The sequence below is a fragment of the Corylus avellana genome, chromosome 2 (genome assembly GCF_965113065.1).
Source record: "Corylus avellana chromosome 2, dhCorAvel1.hap1.2, whole genome shotgun sequence".
Lineage (NCBI taxonomy): Eukaryota > Viridiplantae > Streptophyta > Magnoliopsida > Fagales > Betulaceae > Corylus > Corylus avellana.
Window position 1 is genome coordinate 13,956,595 of NC_142491.1, and position 17,156 is coordinate 13,973,750.

Genomic DNA, 17,156 nt, shown 5'->3' on the forward strand with positions numbered 1-17,156 from the left:
TGTTCAAGCTTTTCCTTATCTCCTCTGGAAGTTGAGGAACTTGATGCCATAGGCAAAGACAAAGAAGAAGAGGGTGGAAAAGCCGATATGGGCGGCAGCCACCGCTCCGAGAAAGTCATAGTCAAACCCCAAGTGCTCCTTAAGATAATAATTAACTGGAACAAAACCTCTTCCTGGCAGCTCCATTAGAGAAGTGTTGTCGCCCACCCGGGAGGAAACGAGGCCATAGAGTGTCCAAGCCACTGGAGAAGCCCAGTAATACCACCTCCACCATATTGGAATTTGCTGCAGATGTGAAAGCGTTAAATTTTGTTAGAATATTAATTAAATAATTAAATTCATCTGTGAACCGTATTATTTTGTGTCATGGCTTGCATATACTTACAGTCCTTGTGATGAGGAAACCAGAGAACAGATTCCAGAAGCTTAGGAAGAAGGACATAACAATGGCAGCAATTTGGTAGCTGGAGTGAGAGCTACAATCATCATCCCATACAATGTGAAGTACATGAAGCACATCAATATGAAGAAGTAAAACCACAAGAACTTATCAGCTTGCCAGTGGAATCCGATCATTGAGTAATAAGAGTGTAGATAAAAGTTTGGATAGCAACATAAATCGTCTCTACAGCAACCTGTGGGGAATAAGATACAAACCCTAATCATTTCTACTGCAAATCAGAATATTATTATTTTCTTTTTTTAATTTCATTTTTCTCACATAATAAAATGATTATATCTTGGGTTAACTTTACAAAGACCCTTTGAACTTTCACGCATTTTGAGAAGATCCTTCAAAGTTCACAAACTCTCAGTTTTATCATTCCAACTTTTAATTTGATACAATCTACCCCTTCCGTTAGAGTTTAGCGTTAAATTCTAACAGAGGCTATGAAAAATACCAAAATACTTTCAACTTTTTTTCTTTTTTTTTTTTTTAAAAAAAAAAAAAAATTAATGTGAAATTAAATGTAAATTTGGAATTTTATAAAAGTTTCAAGGGTGTAAAGGTCATTTCATCTATTTTAACGTCTCTTTAACACCAAACCCTAATGGAAATAGATAGATTGAATCAAATTAAAAGTTGGAAGAGTGTAATTGAGAGTTTTTGAACTTCAGATAGGTCTTTTCAAAATGCATGAATGTTCAAAAAGCTTTTGTGAAGTTTCCCTTTTTTGTCCTCTTTTACCTGAGCAAGTGCGTAAGGCAAGGCTGAGTACATTCCTGCTGCTCTTTCACGGTAGAAAACTGTTCTTTCAATTGCCACAACAGACTGCACTGCAGAAGTGTTGGTGCCTCCAAGGAAAAGAACAGCAGCATACGTAGCTCCCAACAGATTCAGTAGATCGTGTTCCCTGTGCCTGTTGACATAATAGTTTGCAATTAGCTTTAGATAAATTCATCAATGAAAAAAGCAGAGAAATAATGTACATAATATATAGTAGTTTCCAATCATTATATGACTCCAACTAGTTGAATGTTATTAGCTTGACAAAGATATGAAAAAAAAAAAAGAATTTTAACACTTACGTTTTCTGTCCTTTATTCCAGAAAATTAGGCCAAACAGAGCACCAATAACTATTGTCATGAAGAACCGGATGGCATTGTATTGAGGGTTCCTCCAATAGGACCAATATTGCTTCCAGAAGCAGGCCTTGCATTGTGTAATAAAGGATTGAGAATATTTGGTAGGGAAGTAAAGGTCCTTGGATCCTGGTACTGGAGTGCTAAGCTCTTTGATAAGATCTTGATTCCTCCTACATAAAAAGGAATCAATGGATGAAAACTTAGTAAAAAATTGCAAGAGATGAAGAGGTGCAGGAATTCATAGAATGTCTGATGTTCTCCTTACTTGTACAGTTCAGAGTTGGCATAAATTTCTGCAAAATCCACATCAAGTTGACCCTCAACGGCAGGAGAACTGATTTCTAGCATCCATGTAGCAGGATTATAACCATCATTGATCTTAGTAACATGCGGGATAGCCTGCGATATTTCATAGATATTAGTTTGTGACTAACATATCGTCTAGGAGTGCATTTTAAAAAAATTGCGATTAGAAAATATAGAAAAAATTGTGTTTTCAAATCACAGGCGAGTGTGTTGTGTTTTTGAAAACACAAGAATTTAAAAGCGAAACTGCAATTTTAAAGGCCGAACTACGTATTCAAATCTCACGTTTTAAAATCACAATCTCAAACGGACACAAGATTGCTCAGGGTTACTATTTTTATAGCCTGCATCGGTTATGGAAATTAATTTATGACTGAGACTTCTTAAGAGTTACTTTCATAAATTGCTTATCTATTTATAAGCATATAAGCTTAAGAAGTGACACCTCAAAGTACTCAACAAGCTTGTGAGAATGGCGACCAAGGGGTCCAGCATAAATAACTTGTCCACCTCTCTTCATCAACAACAGCTGTGGGAATTTTTATGTTAAATTCAGAAAGTGTTAGGTTTCTTTAGGAAATCAAATAAACAGATCCCAAATGAAAAAACCTGATATTATCTCAAATACCTCATCAAAAGCTTCAAAAATATCAATGCTTGGCTGGTGAATTGTGCAGACTACAGTTCTTCCTGTATCCACTGTATTTCTCACTGTACGCATAACAATTGCTGCAGCTCTAGCATCAAGGCCTGATGTTGGCTCATCCATGAAGATGATAGAGGGATTAGCAATCAATTCCACAGCTATGTTAAGTCTCTTTCTCTGTTCTGTTGACAGACCATCTACTCCTGGAAGGCTAACTAAAGAATTCCTCACTGGGTTAAGCTCAACCAACTCCTTGACTTCCTCAACAAACATCTGTACAGACTGTACCACAAAAAGCTGAGGTCAGTAACACAAAGCTCTATAATCAAGCAGATATTCACAATTGATAAAAAAAATTTCATATGAAGAAAGAAACTTTGAAAAGATTAAGAAACTCTCATTTTACTCTGCCTTTGAGACACCAAAATATTTGAAGTTGATATTAGATGGAGAAGATTGCTATAAACTGAAATGGGGAAAGTGAATCATGCAACTTACCTCCAAGTTGTATGGACAAAAGTATGTTTAAGTTATTTTCACCAATTCCTATAAGTTTAAGCTTTTAGGATAAATGATAGATTTACATGGTATTAGAGCAGGTCAATTCACATCATATTTCAGTTAAATATTACACGCGTTAGGCTCCACTTGTTAAAAGGGAGTTTGAGCCCACACGATAGGGAAGTGTTAGAATATTGATTAAATGAACTTAAGCTTTTGAGATAAATAATGATTTAATCGGATATACCATATACGACTGCAGCCCAAAATAACATGTTATCTAATTTTTTGGGATAAGTTCATAAAGGAAAGACATGTTCAGCGATAATGAGATTAGATTTTGGAGAAATAAACATGCCTTTCGTGCTTCCTTGTCAACTTCCTTAGCAAGTCGCAGCCAGGCAGAGTACAGAAGGGATTCATAAACAGTAACATGGGTTGAATGTATATCATTCTGTTCACAGTAACCGCTAACCCTAGCAAAAGTTGCTTGGTCCTTTGGGTAACCAGATATGCTGATACTTCCTTCAATGTATCCACCAGTTTTCCTTCCTGCTAGCACATCCATCAATGTGGTCTTCCCAGCACCACTTACACCAACCAATGCTGTTAGAACACCAGGCCTGAAAGCACCACTAACATCTCTTAACAGTTGGAGACGACTCTCTTCAATCCCTTGGCTCTTCATTTCCTGATGACAAAACTAGTGTTTTCAGCGTCTGAATTTGGAAATTGAAATGGCTTAAGCACATGAAATTTTCCAAATATTTCAAGATGTTCTCCTGTTAATTCACATAACTTCTTGAACCTAGACTATTAGGGCAACACTCACAACAGAGTTGCTCAATCTTTTTCACTATCCTGACAACTTAAATTGATGAGCAATTTTCATCAGACAATTTGATGGTCTCTAAAGTCATAAAAGACCAGAAATTTGACAATCTACGAGTCTAGTTTCAAGATATTTAGAATGAATGATAAAAATACTACAAAAGTTTACTCTTTTAGGAACTAGTAGCAACTTCCCTTTGATTTTCCTTAAGTTTAGGGCACAAAACTACTTTTTGCTTCTCTATGAAAATATATTTCACAATAGTTTCCCTTACCTTTTCCTATACCATTAAAATATCATTTCTTTACAAAATGCAAGTTCCCTACCTACTCTCACTTTTTTTCACAAAATTCTAACACAATCTCCAATTAAAGACAAAAAGATGAAAGAGGAGAGAGGAAAGATAAATGTTTATATTAAAATAATGTATAGGAAACCACTTTTGGTTCCCTACACATTAAGAAACAATGTAGCAACTCTTGAGGGTTGGTTAAATGTAGGGAATCTGATGTGAGTAGGTTTTTGTGGTTTTTTTTTTTAATTTTTCCTAAACATAAGGAATGGAATGACATATAAGACATCTGCTACTAGTGCTCTTACACTTCCAGATGCTTACTCCCTAACTTGACAGACTGGCAATTGCAAAGAGAGAGTAAGTGGCAACTGCCACCTTAAGGAATAAACACTTGGGAGTGTAAAAGAGGAGAGTTTGTGTAGCATTTCTCATTATACAAACTATTTCACTCCCATAAGGTTATTCTGCAAAATGGAAAGAGAGATAAGGGGAAAAGGGACTTACAGCAGGCATATCAACGTAGTAATTCACATGATTAAATGCAAGTGATAAGGGCTGAAATGGCAACACCATTCCTCTTCTAACAGGTGCCTGCTCTGCAATAGCACCAATTGAGTTGTCTGGAGTGTTCTTCACTGCCATATCAATTCCTGTACACATTCAAATAATATCATCATTATCATCATTTACATGATTTCAGAAAGAGTAGATAATTGTAAGTTTTGGAACCTTCAAACAATGGAGCAGTTGAAGCTGTACTCATTTCTGTGGCCCTCACTCTATGCTGTCCATTAGAAGACTGCTTTCTACTCTTCCTCTCGTCATCCTCCTCCACAGTAACAGATTTAGAATCTCCTAAAGCTGTGTTTGATTTTCAAAGCAATACAAACTCCAAAATCTCATTGCAAAAACTGAAATGGAGATTAGTGTGGGAAATGATTGCTTACGATTTAAGAAGGTGAGAGCTAACATAAAACAGATATTGAAAAGCAGAGAAAACCCAAGGAGTGCTCCAACACAAATCCAGTACCAATAATCTTCTTTAAACATTCCCCTGGCCCTGAGAAGAACCTTTCCAACAGTGGGTTCAGGAATATTTGGATCTGGATTGGGCTGAAAACAAAGAAAAATAATTAAGATAATAAAATGAAGGTTGTTTTAAAGGAAACAAAATGACATTTTCAAATGTTTTTGGAGATCTTACTGCACTCCATCTTTCATCCAGAAATTCGTTGATGGCTTTGGCATTCTGTCCATACATCATAGGAGAAACATAGTATCCCCATATCATCCACGGTTGAATGTCATCTACACAAAGAGAAGAAATTATTGCTTGTTTTCACTTATCTCAAATAAAATACCACTACATGAGGAGTTGACCATTTCTCAGTATATATACATAATTATCTCGGTTGGGGCCTGTTAGAATATAAATTAAATTATTAAATTAATCATTTCTTATTGAATTAAGCTTTTGGAATAATACAGTACGAAATATTTTGAGATAAATGATGATTTAACAAGTTATAAAAACATAAAAATTCTAACCTTTGGCGACAATGAATCCACCAAGGACAAAAACCAGTAGCAATGTAAAGGTACCAAGTGTATTTGCCACTATTTGCGTTCTTCCTAGTGCTGCAATAAATCGGAAGAGAGATAGGGCCATCTGGTGGATACTGAAGAATGCCAACAATTGGCTGAAAAACCTACAAAAAAAGTGTTAGTTAACATAAATAATAAATTTGCGTAACTCAAAGAATGCAAGTAATAGAATGTTTCGATTCTAAGTGTCTTGCATGGATATATATATAAACTCTTAGGTACCCTCTCCTTGTAAGTTAAAGTTTGTATCATTTGATATAATTAGAGTTAGCCACCATATCAAGTACGGGATCATTCAGTTCGTCAAATATGAAATCGAATAAGTTGCTGCTTTGTGGTCGAGTCACTGAGGGGGTGACCTATAAATACTATATGCATGAGCATATATAGTATTATGTCTTTAAATACTGATAAATGAATGAAGCCGTCAAAAAAGAAAGGACTACTATCGGACTAGTTCATCAGACAAGCAATTCTATGTGCATGAATTGTACTCATTTATCTGGAAGAATGCACATGCAGGCATATATATGTACCTACTAGCAGCAGGAGCAAACCCAATAGTGTAATATGTAAGACAGATCCATATTCCTGACTCCATCAATGAGAGAGGAATCCTGAGGAGCCAAATTGGTAACCCAAAAGCCGATGCTGGATAGAACAAGAAATCCCTCTGCTTGAAAAACACAGGAAGCCTGAAAATAGTCAATGCAAGCTCTGCCATTCCATTGAACATCACGTTAATGAGACTGAAGAAAAGTGCTCCATAATACTTTCCTCCATCTTCTATTCTACCATGCTTCATTTCTGTTCTCAAGAAAACTGTCATGGCAATAACTGACATGATGGTAATCTGGGTTGTCTTGAATATATATATGAAAGAGTTTCTCTTCATCAACAGCCACTCTCTTGCAAAGCATGCCTTGAAGAGTTCCCAGTTGGAGATTCCATATTTTTCTTTTACTAATGCTGCACGATGGATTTTGGATCGATCATAAGGAACTTTCAGCTCTTCAGAAAGTTTCTGGCCAATGTGAAAATTATGGAAGTGATCTACAAACTCAGGCACACTGATATATCTATAAGGTTCATTTTTCCTGCAAAAGTACTGCTCCTGGTCTTTTTTGGAAATAACTTCCTGCAAAAAGTCTGCAATTCCTTTCCTTTCTGGGCACTTGAAGCCCACATTTTCGAAAAATTCAAGAACATTCTCACGAGGGCCTTGGTAGACAATCTGACCCTCTGAAAGTAATATAATGTCATCAAAAAGATCAAAGGTTTCAGGCGCAGGTTGCAGAAGAGATATTATCATTGTCACCTCCATGACATGAACCATCTGCCTCATAAACCTGACAATTTGGAATGTTGTCGAACTGTCCAGACCAGTTTATATTTCATCCATGAAAAGAGCCTTTGATGGTCCAACCAACATTTCTTCTGCATTCACATTCCATTAGAAAATGCAATTTTAAACTAAATCGCAGTGATTTGAAGACGCACTCACAGGCAAAGGAGTTTGTTTTTAAAAGCGTACGATTTTAAAGGCTAAACTGCAATTTTACATTTTAAAAATATTCATTTTTAAATCACGTGTCTTGAAATCACAAACCGAAATGGACCCTAAATTGAAAAAATTGTTCAGTCAAGGGAAAAAATAATATTTGTATGTAATTCTTTGTCTATATTTTACATACCTGTAGTGACACGCTTCTTTTGCCCACCAGATATGCCCCTTCTCATATCATCACCCACCATAATGTCAGCACATATTTCCAATCCAAGAATCTGTTAACAAACTATGAATAAGTTAGATAAGAAAATCTTTTTCAGGAACTAAAAGGCGAGATTTCAACAAAGAGATTGTCGTGTGTCAGGCTCGAGTGGTGGATATAAAACGATATAAGTTAACATTAATTCTACTCATTTAATTAAACGAGTCAAACCCCTTGACCTTAATCCACTAATTTCATATTGAATTTGTGTTGAATTGGCGCAAAAATTGTGAGTGAGCATAAAGGCAACATACCTTGAGAACATAGTCTGTAACTAGACTTGCTTCCTGGCCTGCCATTGCTGTGGCCTTCATGAAGGCATCTATCTCAGAATCTGGTTTGATTCCCTCTGCTTTTTCTCGTCTTGATAATTCTGTCAGCAGCTCATACCTGGTTCCGACTCCCAAGCTTCGTCCCGAAAAATCCAACGTCTCTCTGACCGTCATTTCGCCATGATGAAGATCATGTTGGCTAATGTAAGCGCATGTTCTTTGTGGAACAAACTCTGAAAATTCATGTCCACAGTATGTAACTCTTCCTGGTTCCTGTTTGTACAAAGTTGTCAATGACAAATTCAGGATTTAGCCATTTCTTTCCATAGTATTGCAACTCTTCATGCCCATTTCACACTAACTAACGTGAATAGAAAATATTGTAAAGTGATTCATTCAAGACATCAAATTTTTTGGCAAACATGAGTCCGTTAGAATTTGCAATTTTAAAAATCCCAGTTAAACGTTTTGTAGAATCGCAGTTTGGCAATTTTGCCTTTAATACGATTCGAAAATGCATATTTTTTACATTTTCAAATTGCAATTTTTTAAAAACGCACTCTCAAACTATGTATTTTCTGCAATTTAGTTTAAAATCACACATGTGCTGGTAAGATTGGAGCAAGATTACACACCCTGAGATCCTTGTTCCTCTTCCCAGCAAGGGCCTGCAACAATGTTGTTTTGCCAGCTCCAGGAGGTCCCAAAAGCAGAGTCATTCTGAAGAAAACCCAATAAATTAATCAACAAAGCATATACCATAATGATATTTTGAGAAGAAGATTTTTCTTTCATGTATTGGTTCAATAAAGTCAAAGTTTTTGCAAAAATTCAATACCTTGATGGCTTCACTATTCCACTCACTTCACGTACAATTTTGACAGCCTTTTTCTTTGATGGGAAAAGCTTGATTAACCCAAGAATTGCCTATTATTACCACAAATTAAAAACCAAAAAATTGTCAGTACATATAGAAAATTGTCTGTAAACAAAATTGGAGATCTTCTCTTCAACACATTGACAACAAAAAGCTGAAATTATACAATAGATTGCATGTTTTATATCTCAGTCTCAGAAAATCTATATGAATTTTCCTTTTGACATAATTGATATTGTATTCTGTAATTATGTATAACAGACCATGGAATCATTCTTACAAGACATTTCCAAAGTATGGAAGAAGAAGAAGAGAGAGAGACAAAGGCAGAGAGAGAAACAGAACAAAATACCTCAATTGAATTCAAGGTTGAGTTCAGAAGAGTTGGGAGTGCCCTGGTTCCAACATATGCATCTCCTTCAATTGATAAATTCTCAAACCGGACTTCAATCTTTGGAATATCAATTCCCACCCTGAAGGAAAAAATCAAAATATCATAAGAAGATAGCAAAAATCAAATCTAAATCAAAAGAAGAAAATAAAAAGGCACATATAAAAACATTTTGCAACCAAAACTACACGATAAACCCGCTCAAGTGTTCTCCTAAATGGGTAATAGAAAGCTGTATCAATTTCTGCCCTAAAATAGGTGTTTCAGATGAGGGGAAGAAGGAGGAGCTGGCAGCCCTGTTTAAGTCTATTGAAGATGCCAGGAAGCAGTATGACTCTGATTTGGGGGATTTTTCAGGGAGTGCAATTCTTGTAGACAGAAATCAGACGAGTTCTATGCAAGGCAAGGGTTATGGGAAGGGTCAAAGTGGTGGATCATGAAGCTTAACATCATCGCATGGAACGTGAGAGGGTTGAATGCCCTCAAAAAAAGGTTGCGTATTAGGGGTCTTCTGAGAGAATGGAAAGCAGATATAGTTTGTTTGATTGAGACGAAGATGGAGACTATCTCCCGGGAAGTGGTTCACAGTCTTTGGGGTGGCCAACATGTGGGGTGGAAGTATAAAAGTTCTAATGGTTTGTCGGGGGGGTTGTTAATGATGTGGGATAGGAGGGTGGTGGAGTGTAAGGAGGAGCGGGTGGGGCAGTTCACCTTGGCATGCTCTTTTCAAAATGTGGAGGACAACTGGGTGTGGGCTTTTGGAGGGGTTTATGGTCCGAATGATGATGTGGAGAGGAGGATCCTTTGGGAAGAGTTGGCTGGTTTGTTGAATGTGTGGGAGGTTCCTTGGTGTTTTGGTGGGGATTTTAATATTGTACGCTTCCCTAGTGAGCGCTCTAGTGATTCGTATTACTCTGCGGGCATGATGGATTTCTCAGACTTCATCTCGGAGAATAATTTGATGGACTTTCCGATGGTGGGGGGACAATTTACTTGGTCCAATAACCAAGAACACGAGACCTGGTCCAGAATAGATCGGTTCTTGCTCTCCTCGGATTGGGAAGATCATTTCCCTACAGTGTCTCAAAAAAGACTGCAGCGCATGTTCTCCGATCATTTCCCTATTGCTTTGGATTGTGGGGCTCATTGTGGAGGTAAAAAATATTTCAAATTTGAGAACATGTGGCTCAAAGCCGAAGGTTTTCTTGACAAGGTTAGCTCTTGGTGGGGATCTTATTCTTTTGAGGGTCTTCCGAGTTATGTGTTAGCTAATAAATTGAAATCCCTCAAAATGGATTTGAAAAAATGGAATGAAGAGGAGTTTGGCGATATTGGGAGGAAAAAAAAGGAGTTGATGGGAGATATTCAAAAGTTGGATGAATTGGCAGAGTCGAGAGGGTTAGATCAAGAGGAGAAATCTCGAAAGGCAGATTTGTTGAAAGATTTGGAGAACACTTTGTTGTGTGAAGAGATTTATTGGCGCCAAAAATCTAGAACTTTGTGGCTCAAGGAAGGGGACCGAAATACTCGCTTCTTTCACAAGATGGCAAATTCTTATCGCAGGTACAATCGTGTGGAAATGCTTCGTATTAATGGAGAATTATCTGATGATCCAGTTGTGGTTAAAGATCACATGGTGCAGTATTATCAACAATTATACTCGGAGCAAAGTTCATGGCGGCCTAGAATGGACAACCAGCCATTCCTGTCTATTGATGAGGAGGATTGTAGGTGGTTGGAAAGAGAGTTTGAGGAAAAGGAGGTTTGGGAGGTGATAAAAGGTATGGATGGTGATAAGGCACCGGGTCCAGATGGTTTCTCCATGGCGTTTTTTCAAGCTTGTTGGGGTGTTGTTAAACAAGATGTTATGGCGGTTTTTGATGAGTTCCATCGCAGACAGAAATTGGTGAAGAGCTTGAATGCTACTTTCATATCTTTGATTCCTAAAAAGGCGGATGCGGTAGAGATGAAGGATTTCCGGCCCATAAGTTTGGTGGGAGGGGTGTACAAAATTGTTTCTAAGGTTCTCGCCTCCAGATTGAGAACTGTCTTGGACAAGGTTATATCCTACTCTCAAAATGCTTTCATAGGGGGACGACAAATCCTAGATTCGGTTCTTATTGCAAATGAGTGTGTGGATAGTCGCATGAAGCAAGGGGTGCCAGGTGTTATTTGTAAATTGGACCTGGAGAAGGCGTATGATCATGTAAATTGGGACTTTGTTTTGTACTTGCTGCATAGGTGTGGTTTTGGGGAAAGGTGGAAGGCTTGGATAGAATGGTGTATTACTTCGGTAAGATTTTCCATTCTAGTGAATGGCTCACCGGAAGGGTTCTTTAGCAGTTCGAGGGGAATTCGGCAAGGGGATCCCCTTTCTCCGTTACTTTTTGTGCTTGTCATGGAGGCGTTGAGTAAGATGGTGAATGCAACGGTTGACCAAGGTCTTTTGACAGGTTTCTCGGTGGGAGATAGGGTGGTCTCGGATTTGGTGGTTTCTCACTCCTTATTTGCGGATGACACCTTGATTTTTTGTGAAGCTTCTCTCGATCAAATCCGGTATGTGCGCCTCATTCTTTTATGTTTTGAAGTTGTGTCGGGTTTGAGAGTTAATCTTGGAAAGTCTAAAATTGTGGCTATTGGAGAGGTGGAAAACATTGGGGTGTTAGCTAATATCTTGGGGTGTAGCGTTGCCGATTTACCCATGAAGTACTTGGGTCTCCCCCTGGGGGCGCCATATAAGGACACGATTATGTGGAATGATGTAATTGAGAAGATGGAGCGTCAAATGGCAGGATGGAAGAGGATGTACCTCTCTAAAGGAGGACGCCTAACTCTTATTAAGAGTACGTTGTCTAATCTTCCGACTTATTTCTTGTCTTTGTTTCCGATTCCCATGAGTGTAGCTAAAAGGCTTGAGAAGGTTCAAAGAGATTTCTTGTGGGGAGGAATGGGAGATGAGGCTAAGTTGCATCTTGTAAAGTGGGATCAAGTTTGCCGTCCCTTATATTACGGTGGTCTTGGTATCCGAAAATTGCATCAGTTTAACCAAGCTCTCTTGGGGAAATGGCTTTGGAGATATGCGAACGAGAGTGAGGCTCTTTGGTGCAAGGTTATCAAAGCCAAATACGAAGATCAGGAAGGCGGGTGGTGCACGAAGGAGGTTTCGGGTTCTCATGGCGTGAGTGTTTGGAAGCATATTCGCCAAGGTTGGAGTTCCTTTGCCAAAGGGTGTAGGTTTGAGGTGGGGGCGGGTTCGAAAGTTCGTTTCTGGCATGATACTTGGTGTGGAGGAACTCCTTTGAAGCAAGCTTTCCCTTCTCTATTCAGCATTGCAAGACACAAAGAAGCTTGGGTGAAGGACAATTTAACTTGGAGGAGTGGGGTTATAGAGTGGAATGTCACTTTTGTGCGACATGTTCAAGATTGGGAGATGGAGTTGGTTGCTCCTTTTTTTGAGCGATTGTACTCGTGCAAGATCTCTGAAGGTACGGTGGATCGTATTTGTTGGGCCTCGTCTAGGAAAGGTAATTTCGAAGTTAAGTCGCTCTTCAAGGCCTTGTCTAATTTTGGCCATGAGATGTTTCCGTGGAAGAGTATTTGGCGTTCTAAGGTGCCTTTGAGGGTGGCTTTTTTTGGGTGGTCCGCGGCCCTTGGCAAAATCTTGACTCATGATAATTTGCGGAAGAGGAACCTTGTGGTGGTGGAGTGGTGTTGTATGTGCAAAAAGTCAGGAGAGTCAGTAGATCATCTTCTCCTCCATTGTGAAACCGCAAGAGCTCTTTGGCACACTATTTTCAGTCGGATTGGGTTGCATTGGGTTATGCCTGGCAGAGTAAGGGACTTGTTCTCTTGTTGGTGGGCGGGAGGCCGTGCTAGAAGTGCGGTAGTGTGGAAGATGGTTCCTCTTTGTCTTATGTGGTGTTTATGGATTGAAAGAAATGCTAGATGTTTTGAGAACTCTACTAGGACTATAGAGGAACTGATTCATTTTTTCTTCTTTACTCTTTACTCTTGGACAGCCGCTTGGCTAGCTCCTTTAGTAATTAGCTTCTCTGATTTCCTCTTTCATTTCTCCTCTTCTTAGGCGCTCTCTTGTATACTTCCCGTGTATATGGGTTGCGCCCCTCTGCGCTTTTGATATATATTTTTACTTATCAAAAAAAAAAAACCCGCTCAAGTGGTAAGTCACTTGGCCATCATGCCTCATAAAGCATCATGTCTAAGATTTGATCCTCCTTGTGTGCAACCGCCATTGGGCGTAAGCCTGAGCTTTACTCGACCCGTGTGGAAGAGACTCTTACACTATATCCTAGTGATATAGTCGGGACGAAGCCCCAGATATCCCAGTTATCCTAAAAAAAAAAAACTGCGGAATACACTTCAGAAAGAATCTCACCTATCAGTCCTATCTCTAAGCCTACGAAGGAACATCTCATTATCTTCTTCAACAACCTTGAGTATACTCTCCATGAGATGCTTCCTGTCCTGCATTTGAAGATTGGTGACATCAACCTCTTCATAACCAACCCTCCCATTATCCAAAACCTGCTTCAGAAATCCCTTCCTCAGCCTATCATATGTCAGAAGTCGCTCTAAAGCGGCCCACTTCAGCTCCTCCTCATCATCTTCCCTGCCACTCTTTTGAAACACATCAGGCTGCCCTGTCCAAACCTCGCGGAAGCTCGACGAGGCCCATGTTCCCTTGCTTGCCGACCGGAAACTCGCCCTCCAGCTGCTCATGGACCTTACAAGCTCGTCTCCTGCCAAAGCAGCCACCATAATGATGTACTTGGCACCCCTTAATACACTAGCTAGTTAGCACTTATTGATGCAATGGAGCTGAAGAACTATAAAGTAGCATATGATATAAGTTTAAAACAATGTTTATGAGTTTGTGAGCATGTAACTCTTGAATAACTACTTGCAGACTGTGTAGCTGAATTTGGAGGTGATGGGTATGAAAGAATGATTTGTGATATTAGAGGTGATGGTGTTGAGCATGGTTTATGTAGGAGACAATGGTGAAGATGAAGGCTAGAGTGGTGACAGAAATGGGAATTACAGTGTTCGGACGAAGTTGAAAGTTTTTGCACGAAATTGTCCAAGTTTTTGTCAATGTATTGGGGGATATATTGAGTCAGAATATTTTCCATGAGTCGTTGTTTCCTAAGTAGCTGAGATGGCTTGAAGAGGACATCCACTGCGATACCTCAAATTTAAACCGTGTGGATTTGTTTTATTTCTCCTTGTCATTATGTTCCCGGAAGGAGAGGTTGTCAATGTGACCTAGTCGGATGTGTATTTTTTTTAATAGCAGTGATCCCTACAAAAATAAGGAGCATTTGCATCCTTTTAGAAAAGTCTACAAACAAGAGAAAATGTGGTTAAAGACTTAAAGTAGTGAGTGGCCTCAACAGTCACAATTTTACTACAAAGCCCTTGAGAAAGGTCTTTCAAGATTCACGGCTTTGACACTAAATTTTAGGAAATACTTCACAAAGCCTCCAAGAACTTTCACTCGTTTTGACACTACCCCAAAAGTTTAAAAACTCTTAATTAAAGGTATCGAACTTTTAATTTCTTTCAATTATCCTATTTCGTTAGGATTTTCCATTAACTCTTGTCAAAGTTCTCAAAATACCTATTTTTATTTATAAAAAAATAAACGCATGAATCTTTACAATTTTTTATTTTATTTTTTATAATTAAAAAATATTGATATTTTATAAATTCCTAACAAGATTTAATGGAATATGATAATTGAAAGAAATTGAAAGTTTGATACTCTTAAGTAAGAGTTTTTGAACTTTGATCGGGTAATTTCAAAAGACATTGAAGTTCAGGAGGGTTTCTAAAGTTTCTCTTAAATTTTATTAAAAAATCATGTGCATCTCACATGCTATTAAAAAAAATAAACGATGTTATTTTTATAAATTGAGTTGGAAGAAGTTCCTTCAACCCAATTTAAATATTAGGGTTTAATATTATTCAATCTAATTGACTGGATAAGGGGAAGATCCTAGGATTTAATATTGGGGATTGACTAGGTTAAAATCCTGCCAATCTTCTCAATTAACGTCGGCAACATCGAAACGACGTTGGATTTTACCAGGCCGGCCTAAATTTAGTAATAATAAATAGCTAAAAACAACTACAAGAACCCATTGACGAAGAAGAATGTGGAAGATTTTCTTACGTGTATGTTCATCATACACAATCTTGCTGCATTGGTCCGATAGAATTAATCAATCGAGTAAAATAGAAGAAAAAGCAATCCTGCAATCAGAGATCTATTTATTTGTGACCCACCGACCAAACATAATTGCGTCGGTCATGAAATAATTATTGGATCTAATGCCCATATAACACACACACATTTGACCATAAAGTTAACTTGTATAGTAAGCTCATGGCCGTTATCCTGTACGTACCGGTGTACCATGTCATACGATGCAATTAGTCTTGCCCATCTTTTATATGCAAAATGTATTTCATTTTGCATGTAAAATATGCAAAATATAATTCCACACGCTTGCATGTAGAAGATGCAATTATCTTGCTTAATCAACACACGCTTTCATAAAATATAGTTTATAGTATATCAAAATGTATTTTATGAGAGTAATAAAGATGAATGTTTGGTACATATAAAATAGTTGTGCAATGCGGGAAAAATAATAAGTACTCATGTGAGTTTGTATTCACCAGGTCGTATTGTTCCTCCACAAATTCCTTCAAATGTTCAACACCCTCGTAATCTGTGAGCTAAAACGAGTCCTAAACCTAAACATGTTCAAAACAAAGTTCCTGATTAACAATCAAAAGTTTGAATAGAGAAGCCCGAACATTTGGCCTCGACCTTAAACTTTCGGTCATATGGGTCAAACGTTTGATGCTGGGGCAAAGAAGAGATGAGATCTCTTTCCTCCTCTCAGGCAGAGAGACCAGTGGCAGCTAGGTTAGGAAAGGCATAAAGAAGGAAAAAAAAAAAAAAAAATTACGCTTATATGGGTTAAGTGTAAATTTCCTGCATGTGAGAAAGTAAACTTTTTATATTTTTCCCTAAAAAAAAATTCAATGCCGCAAGATATTCATTTAGTTTTAGGTCCATCTGCAAATGATTAAAATTAGAACAACCAGTGAAAGAGATGAGCTTAATTTTGTGGATTACAAGAGCATTAACCGCGTCTATACAATTTGCATTCTAGTCAATAGAGAGGAGTTTTACCTGCAGCTCTACAAACATGAGATCAAATTCATTTACAATACACAGCATTCTAGAATGAAAATCATCAAGCTTTTTTTTTTTTATATTTTTTAATGTTTAAAAAAAAAAAAAAAAAAAGGTTCTGTATGGCATGATGGGGGGAGAAAAAAGAGGACCGAGCCAAAAGGCGGAAAAAGTAGTAAGAAATGTAGAACAACAAAAGTAGAGCATGAAGATGATCCTTTATTCTTCTATTTTTCACACTGCATTCACAAGAAACGCAACCAAAATCATTCAAACCACAAGAACCAAATAGTTAACACACTACCCAAACAATGCCCTCTTCCACATAAACAAGTATACAACCATCTGATGAAGCAAATAATGGGTTATAAAACTCCAATATACACTGTAACACTAAAATCTCATAAACATAATAGAGAATTGTTTGATAATGGTTTTGATGTTATATAAAGTGAGAATTGCTTTTTCTAGCAGGATCTAGTTTGAAAAATAAGTTGTATTTAGCACTGTTGATTAATGGCTTTTAGATTTTATGTTTCCAATGGCTCTGCTCGATTATAGCTTATTTAGGATTGCGTTAAATAGAGTTCTTAAGTCAAAAAACACTTTTTAGTAAAAGTTTCATTTTTAAGTTTTTGCCAAAAGTACGTTTTCGATATTTTTAATCTTTGTAAACCCGTACAAGCGCTTTTAATTTTTTTACTAAACAAGTATTTTTTTTATCTTCAAACAGACTTTTGAGTGTTAAACGCACTTTTAGGCCCTTCAAACACAATTTCAAACAAGCCCTTAGTCCAAGTTTATAGAAGACTGCAACTGCACTAAGGGAAACCAGGGCCA

General features: G+C 37.7%; 1 pseudogene; it reads right to left on the bottom strand.

The window, feature by feature from the left end:
- Positions 1-15: 15 nt before the first annotated feature.
- LOC132179525 (pleiotropic drug resistance protein 2-like) lies at positions 16-13,864 on the bottom strand (annotated as a pseudogene).
- Between the last annotated feature and the right edge of the window lie 3,292 nt (positions 13,865-17,156).